This window comes from Panthera pardus, unplaced genomic scaffold (assembly GCF_024362965.1).
Source record: "Panthera pardus isolate Hobbes unplaced genomic scaffold, ASM2436296v1 HiC_scaffold_24, whole genome shotgun sequence".
In the NCBI taxonomy this organism is placed as follows: domain Eukaryota; kingdom Metazoa; phylum Chordata; class Mammalia; order Carnivora; family Felidae; genus Panthera; species Panthera pardus.
In genome coordinates this window covers 17,286,216-17,300,726 of record NW_026526810.1, presented here as the reverse complement: position 1 = coordinate 17,300,726, position 14,511 = coordinate 17,286,216, and positions in this window count along the sequence as shown.

The following is a 14,511-nucleotide window of genomic DNA, read 5'->3' as shown; positions in this document are numbered from 1 at the left end:
ATTTCCCTTGCCTCTGGCGACCTGTTTAGTAAGCAGTTGCTATGGTCGAGATTGAAGAGGCTGCTGCCTATGTTCTCCTTGAGGATTTTGATGGTTGCCTATCTTACATTTAGGTCCTTCATACATTTTGAATTTATTTTTGTATGTGGTGCAAGAAAGTTTGTCCATTTTCATTCTTCTGCATGTTGCTGTCCAGTTTTCCCAACATCATTTGTTGAAGAGAATGTAATTTTCCCATTGGATATTATTTCCTGCTTTGTCAAAGATTAATTGACCATATAGTTGTGGGTTCATTTCTGGGTTCTCTATTATATGTGTCTATTTTCGTGCCATTGATCTGTGTCTGTTTTTGTGCCAATATTACACCTGATGATCGCAGCTTAATAATATAGATTGAAATCTCGAATTGTGATGCCTCTAGCTTTGTTTTTCTTTTTTAAGATTGCTTTGACTATTCGGGGTCTTTTGTGGTTTCATACAAATTTTAGGAATGTTTGTCTAGATCTGTGAAAAATGCTGGTGGTATTTTGATGGGGATTGTATTAAATGTGTAGATAGCTTTATTTGAATAGACATTTTAACAATGTTTTTTCTTCCAACCCATGCACATGGAATGCTTTTCCATTTCTTTGTGTCCTCTTCAATTTCTTTCATAAGTGTTCTATACATTTCAGGCTAAATATCTCTTATCTCTTTGGTTAGGTTTATTTCAAGGTATCTAATTGTTATTGGTGCAATTGTGAATGGTATTAATTTGATGACTTCTCTTTCTGCTGCTTCATTGTTGGTGTATAGTAATGCAACCAATTTCTGTATGTTGATTTCATATCATACAACTTTGCTGAATTCATATATTAGTTCAAGCAATTTTTTTGGTGGAGACTTTCATATTTTTATGTTGTCTGCAAATAGTAAAAGTTTGACTTCTTCTTTCTTGCCAATTTGGATATCTTTTATTTCTTTTTGTTGTCTTATTGCTGAGGCTAAGACTTCCAGCACTCTGTTAAATAACAGTGGTGAGACTAGACACCCTTGTCTTGTTCCTGACCTTAGGGGAAAAGCTCTCAGTTTTTCCCCCTTGAGGATGGTATTAGCTGTGGGTCTTTTGTATATGGCCTTTAATGATGTTGACGTATGTTCTATCTGTACACTCTAGAGGATTTTTAATAAGAATGAAGGCTACATTTTGTTAAACGATTTTTTCTGTATCTATTGAAAGGATCATATGGTTCTTTTTAAATATTTTTAAAGTTTATTTACTTATTTTGAGAGAGACAGAGAGAGATTGGGCATGCATGCAGGGGAGGGGCATGGAGAGAGAGACACAGAGAGAGAGAGAATCCCAAGCAAGCTCTGCACTGCCAGCACAAAGCCTGATGCAGGGCTCGAACTCAGGAACCATAAGATCTTGAGCTGAGCTGAAAACAAGAGTTGGATGGTTAACCAACTGAGCCACCCAGGCACCCAAGGATCATATGGTTCTTATCCATACTTTTATTAATGTAGTGTATCATGTTGTTTGACTTGCAAATATCAAACCAAACTTGCAACCTAGGAATAAATTTCACTTGATCAGGGTGAGTATCAAAAATCTATAAAGAACTTATCAAACTCAACACAAAAAAAACAAAGAATCCAGTGAAGAAATGGGAAAAAGACATGAACAGACACTTCTCCAAAGAAGACATCCAGATGGCCAACTAACACATAAAAAATGCTCCACTTCACTCATCATCAGGGAAATACAAATCAAAACCATAATGAGATATCACCTTACACCTGTCAGAATGGCTAACATTAACAACTCAGGCAGCAACATATGTTGGCAAGGATGCGGAGAAAGAGGATATCTTTTGCACTGTTGGTGGGAATGCAAACTGGTGCAGCCACTCTGGAAAACAGTATGGAGCTTCCTCAAAAAAAATTAAAAATAAAACTACTCTACACCCCAGCAATTGCACTACTAGATATTTATCCAAGGGATGCAGGTATGCTGTTTTGAAGGGACAGATGCACCCCAATGTTTATAGCAGCACTATCAACAATAGCCAAATTACGGAAAGAACCCAAATGTTCGTCGATGGATGAAAGGATAAGAAAGATGTGATATATACATAATGGAATATTACTCGGCAATCAAAAAGAATGAAATCTTGCCATTTGCAACTACATGGATGAAACTAGAGGGTGTTATGCTAAGCGAAATTAGTCATTCAGAGAAAGATAAATATCATATGACTTCACTCATGTGAGGACTTTAAGAGACAAAACATATGAACATAAAGGAAGGGAAGCAAAAATAATATAAAACAGGGAGGGGGACAAAACATAAGAGACTCTTAAATATGGAGAACAGAGGGTTACTGGAGGGATATGAGGGGGGGGGCTAAATGGGTATGGGCATTAAGGAATTTCCGTCTGAAATCATTGTTGCACTATATGCTAACAAACTTGGATGTAAATTAAAATAATAAATTAAATTAAAAGAAATAAAAACAGAAAAGAATTCTTTTAATGTACTGTGGAATTCAATACTGAGAATTTTTGCATACATGTTCATCAAGGATATTGGCCTGTAATTCTTCTTTTCAATGGGGTCTTTGGTTTTGGAAATCAAGGTAATGTTGGCCTTATAAATGAGTTTGTAAGTTTTCTTTCCATTTCTGTTTTTTTTTTTAGAACAGATTGAGAAAAATTGGTATTAACTCTTCTTTAGATGCCTGGAAGAATTCCCCAAGGAAGGCATCTGGCCCTGCATTTTTGTTTGTTGGAAAATTTTTTATTACTGTTTAAATTTCTTTGCTGCTTATGGGTCTGTTCAAATTTTATATTTCTTCCTGTTTCAGTTTTCGTAGTTTGTATATTTCTAAGAATTTATCCATTTCTTCCATATTGCCTAATTTTTGGGGCAATTTTCACAATATTCTCTTAAATTGGTTTGTATTTCTATGATATTGATTATGACCTCTCCCTTTCATTTGTTATTTTATTTATTTGGGTCCTTTCTCTTTTCTTTTTGGTAAATCTGGATATTTTATTAATTCTTTCAAAGAATCAGCTCTTAGTTTCATTGATCTGTTTTACTATGTTTTTTGTTTCATTTTTTGTTTTTTATTTTGCTGTTGTTTTTTATATATCATTTATATCTGCTCTTATGTTTCTTATTCCCCTTCCTCTGCTGGCTTTAAGCTTTATTTTCTGTTCCTTTTCTAGCTCCTTTAGGTGTAAAGTTAGGTTGTGTATTTGAGACCTTTATTGCTTCTTGAGAGAGGCCTATCTTGCAATATAATTCCCTTTTAAGACTGCCTTTCCTTTATCCCAAAGGTCTTGAACTGCTGTGTTTTTATTTTAATTTGCTTCCATGTAGTTTCTTTTGTCTTTAATTTCCTGGTTAACCCATTCATTCTTTAGTAGGATGTTGTTCAACCTTCACATACTTATGTTCTTTCCATGTTTTTTTTTTCTTGTGATTGAGTTCAAGTTTCATAGTGCTGTGGCCTGAAAACATGCATGGTATCATCCTGATCTTTTTGTACTTTTTGAATTCTGATTGGTGACCCAATATGTGATCCTTTCTGGAGAATGTTCCATGTGCACTCTAGAAGAATGTGTATTCTATTTCTTAAGGATGGAATGTTCTGAGTTTATTTGTTAAGTTCATCTGATCCAGTGTGTCACTCAAAGCCATTGTTTCCTTACTGACTTTTTTCTTAAATGATATGTCCCTTGCTATAAATTGGAGGTTAAAGTCTCCTACTGTTATTATATTATTATCAATCAGTTTCTTTATGTTTATGATTAATTGATTTATATATTTGAGTGTTCATGTTGGGGGCATAAGTATTTACAATTGTTAGATCTTGATGGATAGACCCCTTAATTATAATATAATGCCCTTCTTCATTTCTTGTTAGTCTTTGTTTTAAAATCTAGTTTCTCTGCTGATATAGCAGGTGTACAAATGTCAGAAACTGAGGTCTATTTAGTCCCTTTACTCTCTCTGCTCCTCCATCCTAACACATGGCTACCATAATTAGAGATGGTTCTAGAACTCTAACAACCTAGGCATCTGAAACGAAGGAAAGGGGAAGAGGGAAAAAGAAACATTTCCAAATTAAATCAGTACCACTTACTGGCTGCCTCTATTTGTAACAGATGGTAGCATTTAGCTAGGTACATTGTTGCTTCCATTAATACAGGGCTCTGGTAGGTAAGAAGGAGGCAAAAATGGATATTATCTCTGCCATAATTTGTTTAGTCTGAGCATTGAATTCTAAATCCCACTGGATTATTTTATAAAAGCAAAGAAACATGAATATATTGTCTAAATTTTGTTATTGGTATCAAAATAAGATATTCTTGGGGTGCCTGAGTGGCTCAGTAGGCTGAGCATCTTGTTCTCAGGTAATGATCTCACAGTTTGTGAGTTCAAGCCCTACATCAGGATCTGTGCTGACAGCTCAGAGCCTGGAGCCTGTTTAGAATTCTGTGTCTCCCTCTCCCTCTCTGCGCACCCCCCACTTGTGCTCACTCTCTCTCTCTCTTTCTCTCTCTTTCAAAAATAAATAAATAAGCATTAAAAAATAAAATCTAGTTTGTCTGATATAAGACTGGCTACTCTGGCTTTCCTTTGTCATCTGTTAGAAAAATAGGTATTTCTCCATCCTCCAACTTTTAATCTGTCGATGACTGTAGGTCAAAAGTGAGTTTCCTGTAGGGAGTATATTGATGGGTCTTTTTGTTTTTGTTTTTTCTCCATTCTGATAACCTATGTCTTTTAATTGGAGCACTTAGCCCATTTACATTCAGGCTGATTATTGAATTATATGAGTTTAATGTCATCATGTTACCTGTAATGTTGGTATTTCTGATGATAAGTTGTGCTCTTTTCTAGTCTTGTTGCTTCTGCCCCTCCCCCCAAAGTCTCCTTCTTAAAATTTTTTGTAGGGTTGGTTTAGTGGTCATGAACTCTGTTAGTTTCTGTTTGTCAGGGAAACCTTTTATCTCTTCTTCTATTCTGAATGAAAACCTTGCTGGTAGAATATTATTTCTTCTATATTTTTCCCATTCAGCACATTGAATATATCCTGCTACTCCTGTCTGTCCCACCAAGTCCATGGACAGAAATGCTGCAAACCTGATCTGTCTTCTTTTCCAGGTTAAGGACTTTTTTCCATTGCTGTTTTCAGGATTCTTTCCCTGACCATGTATTTTGTGAATTTGACTGTGATATGCCTTGCCAATGATCTGCTTTTTTTTTTTTTAATTTAATGGGAGTTTTCTGTGCTTCTTGGATTTTTATGTCTGTGTCCTTCCCAGATGAGGGATTTTTTTCAGCTATAATCTGTTCACATAAACCTTCTGCCCCTTTTTCTCTCTCTTCACCTTCTGAGATCCCTATGATATAAATATTATTCCATTTCAATAAGTTGCTGAGTTTCCTAAGTTTACTTTCATTATTCATTACCTTTGTTTCCCTCTTCTTTTCAGCTTCATTATTTTCCTTAATTTTATCTTCTATATCACTAATTCGCTCATCTGTCCTGTCCATCCCTGTTTTTATGGCCTCTTTTTGGATTTGCATCTCAGTTATAGCGTTTTTAATTTCAGTCTGACTAGATTTTAGTTTTGTTTTTTTTTTAATCTCTGCAGAAAGGGATTCTCTGGTGTGTTCTTGGTCTAGCTAGTTTCATTACAATTGCTGTTTTAAATTCTAATTCAGACATCTTACTTACATCTGTTTTGATTAAATCCCTGGCCATCATATCTTCCTGTTCTTCCTTGTTTTTTTTAATGTTTATGTGTTATTGAGAGATGGAGAGACACAGAGCATGAGCAGAGGAGGGGTAGAGATAGGGGGAGATACAGGATCTGAAGCAGGCTCCAGGCTCTGAGCTGTCAGCACAGAGCCTGATGCGGGGCTTGAACTCACAAACTGTGAGATCATGACCTGACCTGCAGTTGGTCGCTTAACCAACTGAGCCACCCAGCCACCCTTTCCTGTTCTTTCTTTTGAGGTGAATTGCTCCATCTTGTCATTTTGGAGGAAGAAAATAATAATAATAATAATAGTAATAATAATAATAAAATGAAATAAAAATTATAAAATTAAACAATAAATCAAATAAAGGAAGCTAGCATTTACATGTGTCTTGTTCTGTTTGTTGAAAGAAGCTTGACAGAAAGATAAAGAAAAAAAAATAAAATGAAATAAAATAAAATAAAATAAAATAAAATAAAAATTTGCTCTTTCTGTAACCAAGAAAAAAAAAGAAAAATAATAACAACAAAAACAGAGGCAAAAAAAATGAACAAACAAGTGAACAAATAAACAAATAAAACCCCAGAGGAAGTTACATGCAGTTTTCTATAGAGCTGAATATTTATAGCAGCCTAAGATCAGTAGACCAAGTGCATGGAAGGGATTTGTGCTGGTCTTCTTGGGGAGAATCCTTCTGCCTCTCAGGCCAATTTGCCCTGGTGGAGATGTGCTTTAGGGGGCAGAGGGTGGGGCTTGGTGTAATGGCTCTGCTCTCCACTTGATGCCATTGTTTAGCTCACTGGGGTCAATCAGTGTTGGACTAATGGTGAAAATGGCTTCACCCACTCTCTAGTCTCCAGAGCAGGAAGTTCATGGCTTCACACACACACAATCACCCTTCCTGTGTCTCCAGCTTCCATCAGTTTTCCCCCTTACCCCTGTCTGTGTCTAAGCTGTCAGCCTGCCAGACAGCACCTCCCTCCAGAGTTTTATCTCATGCATGCCTATGTTTCACAACCCCACACTTTAGAGACCCCCATGGCTTTGGCCATCCTGACCCTCTGGGAGAGGGTCTCACTTCACTGTGGCCAGTACAAGCTTATTCCAGAAAACATTCATGTGACCACACAGTGGCAGTGGCTCAGAGTTTATGGTAAATTACAACATACAGCCAGTACCAGGGTTTGCTGCCCACAGCCCACATCTTTGTTCCTGTACTGGTGGACAGGACAGTTCTACAGCATCCGTCGAGTTTTTTGCCCTTGGAGAGGTCATATCACCTCTACCAAATGCACTCCAAGCAGGGGAACTGTATCTCCCCATGTGACCCAGGGGATTCTCAGACTGTGCTGCTCACCGCTGGGTATCTGCCCTACTTCTGCATTGAAGCACTGTCAAGCACTAACCTCCAAAACTTCAGACTCTGTGCTTCACTGTTTATAAAAAAACTGACAGGATTAAAACCCTCTCTATTTTACCTGTGAACAGTTTGGAGGAACAGTTTCTTATGCATTCCCTGCACATGTTTTCACTCTTTCTCTCTAGTTACTTTCAGAGGGAGTGCTTTTCTTGCATGAATCCGATGCACTGCTCAATCTCACCTCTCTCTGTCTCCTGTCTGTGCAAAGTGCCTCAGTGGCACCGCAGCTCTTATCTCCCCTAATTCACCTCTCCACACTACATACTTGTCACATTCTCTGTCTCAAATTTTGCAGATTTTTCTGCTAATCCTCAGATCAACTTCCTAGGTATTCAAAATAGTTTGATAGTGATCTAGCTGTGTTCAAAGGATGAGAAAAGCCCAGGGTCCCCTTACTCTTCTGTTGTTTAACTCTGAGTAGTTCATTTCTTTTTATTGGTGAGTAGTATCTCTTTCTGTGAATGTACCATAGTGTTCAGTCAGCCACACATTGAAAGACATTTGAATCGCTCCAGTTTGGGGCAATTATGAATAATACTGCTATAGATATTCACAAACAAGTTTTTCAATGAACATAGCTTTTCATTTCTTTAAGATAAATATCTAAAGGTAGAACTGTTGGGTCATCTTATAAATGTATGCTTGACTTAAAAACTTTTATTAGACTTTAATTTTACAGCACTATTAGTTTCACAGCAAAATTAAGCAGAAAACACAGAAATCCAATATCCCCCTGATCTCACACATGGACAACCTCCCCCATGATCAATATCCCACCAAGATGGTACTTTGCTAAAATTGTTAAAACTATATTGATACATCAGTGCCACTCCAAGTCCACAGTTACATTAGAGTTAATTATTGGAGTTGAATGTATTTAACTTTTTAAGAAGTTTCCACTGTTTTCCAGAGTGACTATACCATTTTGCTTTCCCACCAGGGGATTTCTGTTGCTCTATGTCCTCGTCAGCACTTGGTATTGTCAGTATTTTTTATGTTAACCATTCTAATATGTGCTTAATGGTATATTATTGTGATTTTGATTTTCATTTTCTAGTGACTAATAACTTGGAGTATCTTTTCATGTGATTTCATATTATTTTAAATTTTGAATTTTAATTCCAGAATCCTATTCAAGACTTTTTATTGTATTTATTTGTTATTTTACTTTATATTAGTATAGTTTGTAACAGTTTCTCAGTCTCTGTTTGCCTTATTTTGTTAAGTTGATATCTGCTAGATTTTTCCAGTGTAAAGTTACTATCTTTCACTGTGTCATTCGTAAGTACATTAAGGAAGACACTTTGAGATTATACAAATTCTCAAAGTTTCTTCTCAAACTTCTGTACTATTTCAGCATTCATTGGTGGATCTTGTCTATAACATTTAATTCTGTGGTGTTTATCTAATGATTATTCTCTATTTCCTTCTTTCTGTCTTCATTAATTGAAATTATAGAAATCTTGCCATTTGCAACAACGTGGATGGAACTAGAGTATATTATGCTAAGTGAAATAAGTCAGTCAAAAAAAGACAACTATCCTATTGTTTCACTCATGTGGGATTTAAGAAACAAAACAGATGAACATAGGGAAAGGGAAGAAAAATAAGATAAAAACAGAGAGGAAGACAAACCATAAGAGACTCTTAAATACAGAGAACAAACAGAGGGCTGCTGGTGTGGTGTTGGGTGGGAGGGTGGGCTAAATGGGCAATGGGCATTAAGGAGGGCACTTGTTGGGATGAGCACTGGGTGTTATTACATGTAAGTGATGAATCGCTAAATTCTGTTCCTGAAATCATTATTACTCTATATGTTAACTAACTTGGATTTAAAACAAATAAAAATTAAATAGGGATGACTGGTGGCTTAGTTGGTTAAGTGCCTGACTTTGGCTTGGGTCATGATCTCATGTTCCATGAATTCAAGCTCTGTGCTGACAGCTCAGAGCTTGGAGCCTGCTTCGGATTCTCTGTCTCCCTCTCTCTCTTTGCTCCTCTCCCTCTTGTACTGTCTCTGTCTCTCAAAAATATATAAACATTAACAGTTTTTAAATAAATAAAATAAAATAAGAAAATATGTTTAAAAAGAAAAATGAAAAGAAAATTATTTCTATGGTGAGGAAGAGTTTGTACTCTTCTCCCACTGATTTATTTAATTATATATTTATATCAGCATGGACTCATGAATAGTTTACTCTATGAATTAAGTAACAAAAAGAGGACATTAGTAACTTTTGTGCAGAAATATTTCAATCTACTCTAACCATAGAATAAAACTAAAATTGACTAACAAAACCAAATAGAGTTTTTACTTGGAACTTTAAAAATCCAAGAGCCAACCTGAAGGAGCCTCTAATCACCACAGCTGAAACAATTTAAACAACAAAATAAATAATAATAATAATAATAATAATGAATTTTAACTCATAGAACAAAATAAAATAGTCATGAGTCTATGCTGATATATAAACACTAAAATGAAAAGGAGTAAAAAATAAATTTCTGCTTCAAACCCATTTACCATCAAGCCCCCTACTTTGAATTCTCATTAGCATGTCCTACCTCTCTATTCATTCGTTTTTTAAAAATACTTAAGTCTATACTTCTGAAGTAAGATCAAAACCAAAAATAAACTAGAAAGCTACTCAGGAACAGAGAGTTTTTAAAGCTATATGGCCCAAGTATATGGAATTTAAACTTCCGCAATCTGAAAAGCTGCTAAAATCACATATAATTTTATCATCTTTATCCTGGGAAATGAAGCTGGCAGCACAGAGCTTTCTAGTTTCCTTTATAGTTATTTTCTGGAAATTCTTGATTCCTTGGTGAAAAAGGAAACAAAGGAAGAAAAATTAGTTGAAAACATTGTACTCTAGATATAGACCAGAGATTATGGAAATTTGATAGAAAGCATAGGTAAAAAGATATATAGGACATGGTCAGCTGACAGGTCGAGACTGGTGTGTTTATAAATTTTTTTTAATTGGTACTTTTATTCAGTACTCACCATGTTTCAGGCGCTGTGCTAAGCCTATCCCTGTAAACCCTTTACCCTTCCTTCCATTCTCCAAAGAAAATAAACAATCTCACAAAAACATTTTGAATTATATAATAGTTGGCAGACAGTATACATATGTCTTTTGGATTTCTGCATGATTTGCAAACAGAGGGACTGCCTCTTTGTTTGGAGGCAAGGGCACTTATATAGGAAACAATGTTGGAAGACAGAGATAGGACAATTGGGTTTATCATCCAGTATCATAAAGCTATTTCCCTCTAGGGCAAAAGTTAAACAAGCCTGATGTTGAAAGCCTGATATGAAAGATATGAGTTTTCTGAGCTCCTCTACTGTAACTCAAAGCACTGAATGTGGAGGCATTATTTTACCCTCTTTGTGTTGTCCTGTGGACAGTGAGGCTCAGAAAACTGGAGTTGATGATGCAGCTGATACTCTGGAACTGCTGCTGCTATGAGTAATAAAGTTTTGCTTCTAGCCTAGGCATTGTGGGTCTTTTGCCAGCACTCATAAAACTATGGCAGATTAATTTGTTAGCTTGCAAGTAGGGTAAATTCTTAGACCCATTACAATTCTTGACAATAATTTCCACCCTATAGATAAAGAAACAGAGGCTAATAAAGCTAAGAAATCATGGGGCAATGAATTACACCTAAGACTTTTGTCTCTGATTCTTAACTGCCAAAGGTTGCCTCATCTCAGTGGTGTGATTATGGGTGGTTTTACTTTTCTTCTTCATATTTTTCATCATTGTCTAATTTTGGCAGCTAAGACATTTTTAAAAAATTAAAAGTTTATTTTTTAATTAAAACTTTTAATTTTTTAAAAATTAAACTTTTAATTTTAATTAAACTTGTAATTTTAAATTCACATGCAGTTGTAAGAAATAGTACAAGGAGATTCTGTGTGCCCTTTCTCCATATTCCCTCAATGGTAGCATCTGGATAAAACACGTCATACCAGTTAGGATAACTATCATCATAAAACAAAACAAAACAAAAAAAAGAAATAGAAAAAGATACAGTAGAGGAGATATAGCCAAGAGTATTGTAATAGCATTGTATGGTGACAGATGGTAGCTAGTGAGCTGTGGTGAGCACTGCATAATGTATAGACTTGTCAAATTACTATGTTGTACATCTGAAATTAATGTAACATTGTGTGTCAACTATACCACATTTGTTAAATAAAAAGTGTGTGGAGAAATTGGAAGGTACGTGCACTGCTTGAGGGAATAAAAAATGGCTCAGCTATTATGTAAATCAATGTGTTGGATTCTCAAAACCATAGAATATCACAACCAGGATATTGACCTAGATATAGTCAAGATATAGAACATTCCATTGCCACAAGAATCCTCTATGTTTAACTTTTACAGTACCACACTTTGCTCCCACTTCTTCTCCCTTCTTAACCTCAGACCATTAATCTTGTCCATTTCTATAATTTTTCATTTTAAGAATGTTATATACATGGAATCATATGGTATGTATCCTTTGGGGAATTGGATTCTTTTTTTACTCAGAATAATTCTCTGGAGATTCATCCCAGTTTTTGGATATATCTTTTGTTGGTTATTTCTTACTGCTGAGTAGCATTCTATGTCATGGATATATCAAAATTTATTTGCTAATTGAAGCATATCTGAGTTGCTTTCAATTTTTTGCTAGTACAAATAAATATGCTATAAACACTTATTTATAGATTTTTATATAAACATAAGTTTTTATTTAGCCTGGGTAAATGCTCAAGAATGCAATTGCTGGGCCATATAGTAGTTGGATGTTTAGTTTTGAATAAACTGCAAAAATATTTTCCTTAGCGGCTGTACTGTTTTCTATAGCTACCAAAATTGTGTGAGACTTCCAGGGTCTTTCCATCCTTACATCCTCACCAGCATTTGGCATATTACTTTAAATAATCCATTCTAATAACTGTAATATATGTAATAGATTGTGGTTTTCATATGCATTTCTCTAGTGGCTAATAATGTTGAACATCTTTTCATTCACTATTTGCCAGCTGAACCTTCTTTTTGGTGAATTTTTTTTGTCTTTTTCTCATTTTCTAATTAGACTGTTGTTTTCTGTTGGTTTTGAGAGTTATTTTTACATTTTAGATCTCGGTCCTTTGTCAGAAAATATTTTTGTCTGTACTTTGTCATTTTATTCTCTTCAAAAGATCTTTCACAGAAAAAAATATGCTGTCCATTTTGATGAAGTCCTGTTTATGAAATTTTTTTCTTTTATAGATCTGTTTTTGGTGTCAAGTCTAAGGATTCATTGCCTAGCACTACAACTCAAGTACTTTCCCCTATGTTTTTTCTAAAGATTTTATACTTATGTTTTAATGTAAGTCCGTGTTCAATTTTTGAGTTTGTTTTCAGACAACATGTGACAGTTTAAGGTCCAATTATGTCCTGTAGATGTCCGACTTCTTCAATCATTTATTGAAAACACCATATTTCCTTTATCAAATGGCTATTACACCTTTGTCATAACAGAGTTGAATATTTTTCTGGGTTCTCTATTCTGTTCCATTTATCTATGTGTTTATCGTTCTACTAATACTATAAAATCTTGATTATTGTAGCTATGTAGTAAATCTTGAAATTAAATATACTAATTTTATTTTACTCTTTTTCAGAAATGTTTTAGCTATTCTAATTTCTCTGACTTTTTGTATAAATTTAAAAATAATCTTGTCTAGGGTCACGTGGGTGGCTCAGTTATTTAAGCATCTGACTCTTGATTTTGGCTCAAATTATGATCTCACAGTTTGTGAGTTTGAGCCCCTTAAGTTCTTCAGACAGAGTCTGCTTGGGATTCTCTCTCTCCTTCTGTCTCTGCCCCCCCCCTTCTTGTGCTCTCTCTCTCTCTCTCTCTCTCTCTCTCTCTCTCTCTCTATATATATATATATATATATATATATTCTATCATCTTTCTATCATCTACTATCATCTATCTTAAAATAAACAAATAAACTTTAAAAATTTTTAAAGAATAATTTTATCTTTATCTACCAAAAGTCTTGCTAGGATTTTAATAGGAGTTATGTTAAAACTATATATATCATGTAGAGATAATTGAAATCTTTGCTATGTTGATTCTGTATTTCATGAAAACAGTGTGTCTCTCCATTTATTGAGATTTTCTTTGGTTCTTTTCATTGGTCTTTTGTAGTTTTCAGCATTGAAGTCCTGTACATGTTTTGTTAGATTTACAACTATTTTATTTTAAAAAATGATTATAAATGATATTGTCCACATGTTCATTACTAGTATATAAAATACTATTTATTTTGGCACATTGATCTTATATACTGTGACCTTGCTGAATTCACTTGTTACTTCTAGGAGATATTTATGGACTTATTGGGGTTTTCTGTGTAGACTGTTGTGTCATCTGTAAATCAAAACAGTTTCATTTCTTCCTTTCTAATATGAAACCTTTTATTTCTCTTTCTTGCCTTACTGCACTGGCTGGAAGTTCTGAATTATTTTGAATATGAATGGAGAGAGAGAACAACCTTAACTTGTTCCTAATTTTAGGCAGAAAGCATTCAATCTTTCATAATTGAATATAATATTATTCATGGTTTTTTGTATACAATCCTTATCATATTGAGAACGTGTCTCTTTATTCCAATTTTCATGAGTTTTTTTTTTTATCAAGAATGAATGTTAAATTTGGTCAAATGCTCATTTTTTCATCAAATTTTATAATCATGTGATTTTTTTCTCATTCTGTTAATTTGTTAGATTATCCTAATTGATTTTCAAATAATGAAGTAGCCTTGCATCCCTGGAATAAACTCCACTGGGTCATAGTGTATTATGTTTTTTAATGTATATTGCTAGTCTGCAGTGGTTTTTGTTTTTATTTTTGTACTATCTTTTCTAGGTTTGATATCAGGGTAATTCTGGCTTCATAAAATTGAAGAGTGTTTTGTCCTCTTCTGTTTTCCAGGAAAAAGTGTAGAATTGGTGTCAATTCTCCTTGTTATTCTTTTTTTCGCCAGTAGCTGGGGATGTACAGCATGGTCTCTCTCTTAGAGTCTCATCTTCGGTTGAGTAATTCATTGGAGCTAATAGTTATTTATTTTTTTTTATCACTTCATGCAATTACATTTTCAGAGACTGAGATCAGTTTCTTCTAAGATATTTTTATTCATGAGGTCAAATATTTGGAACTCTAGACAATGGTCTAGATTGTCCTCTTTTTTTAAATTAAATTTTTTAATTTTAATTCTAGTATGGCTAATGTAACTGTTATATTAAGTTTTAAGTGTACAATATAATGATTCAACCAT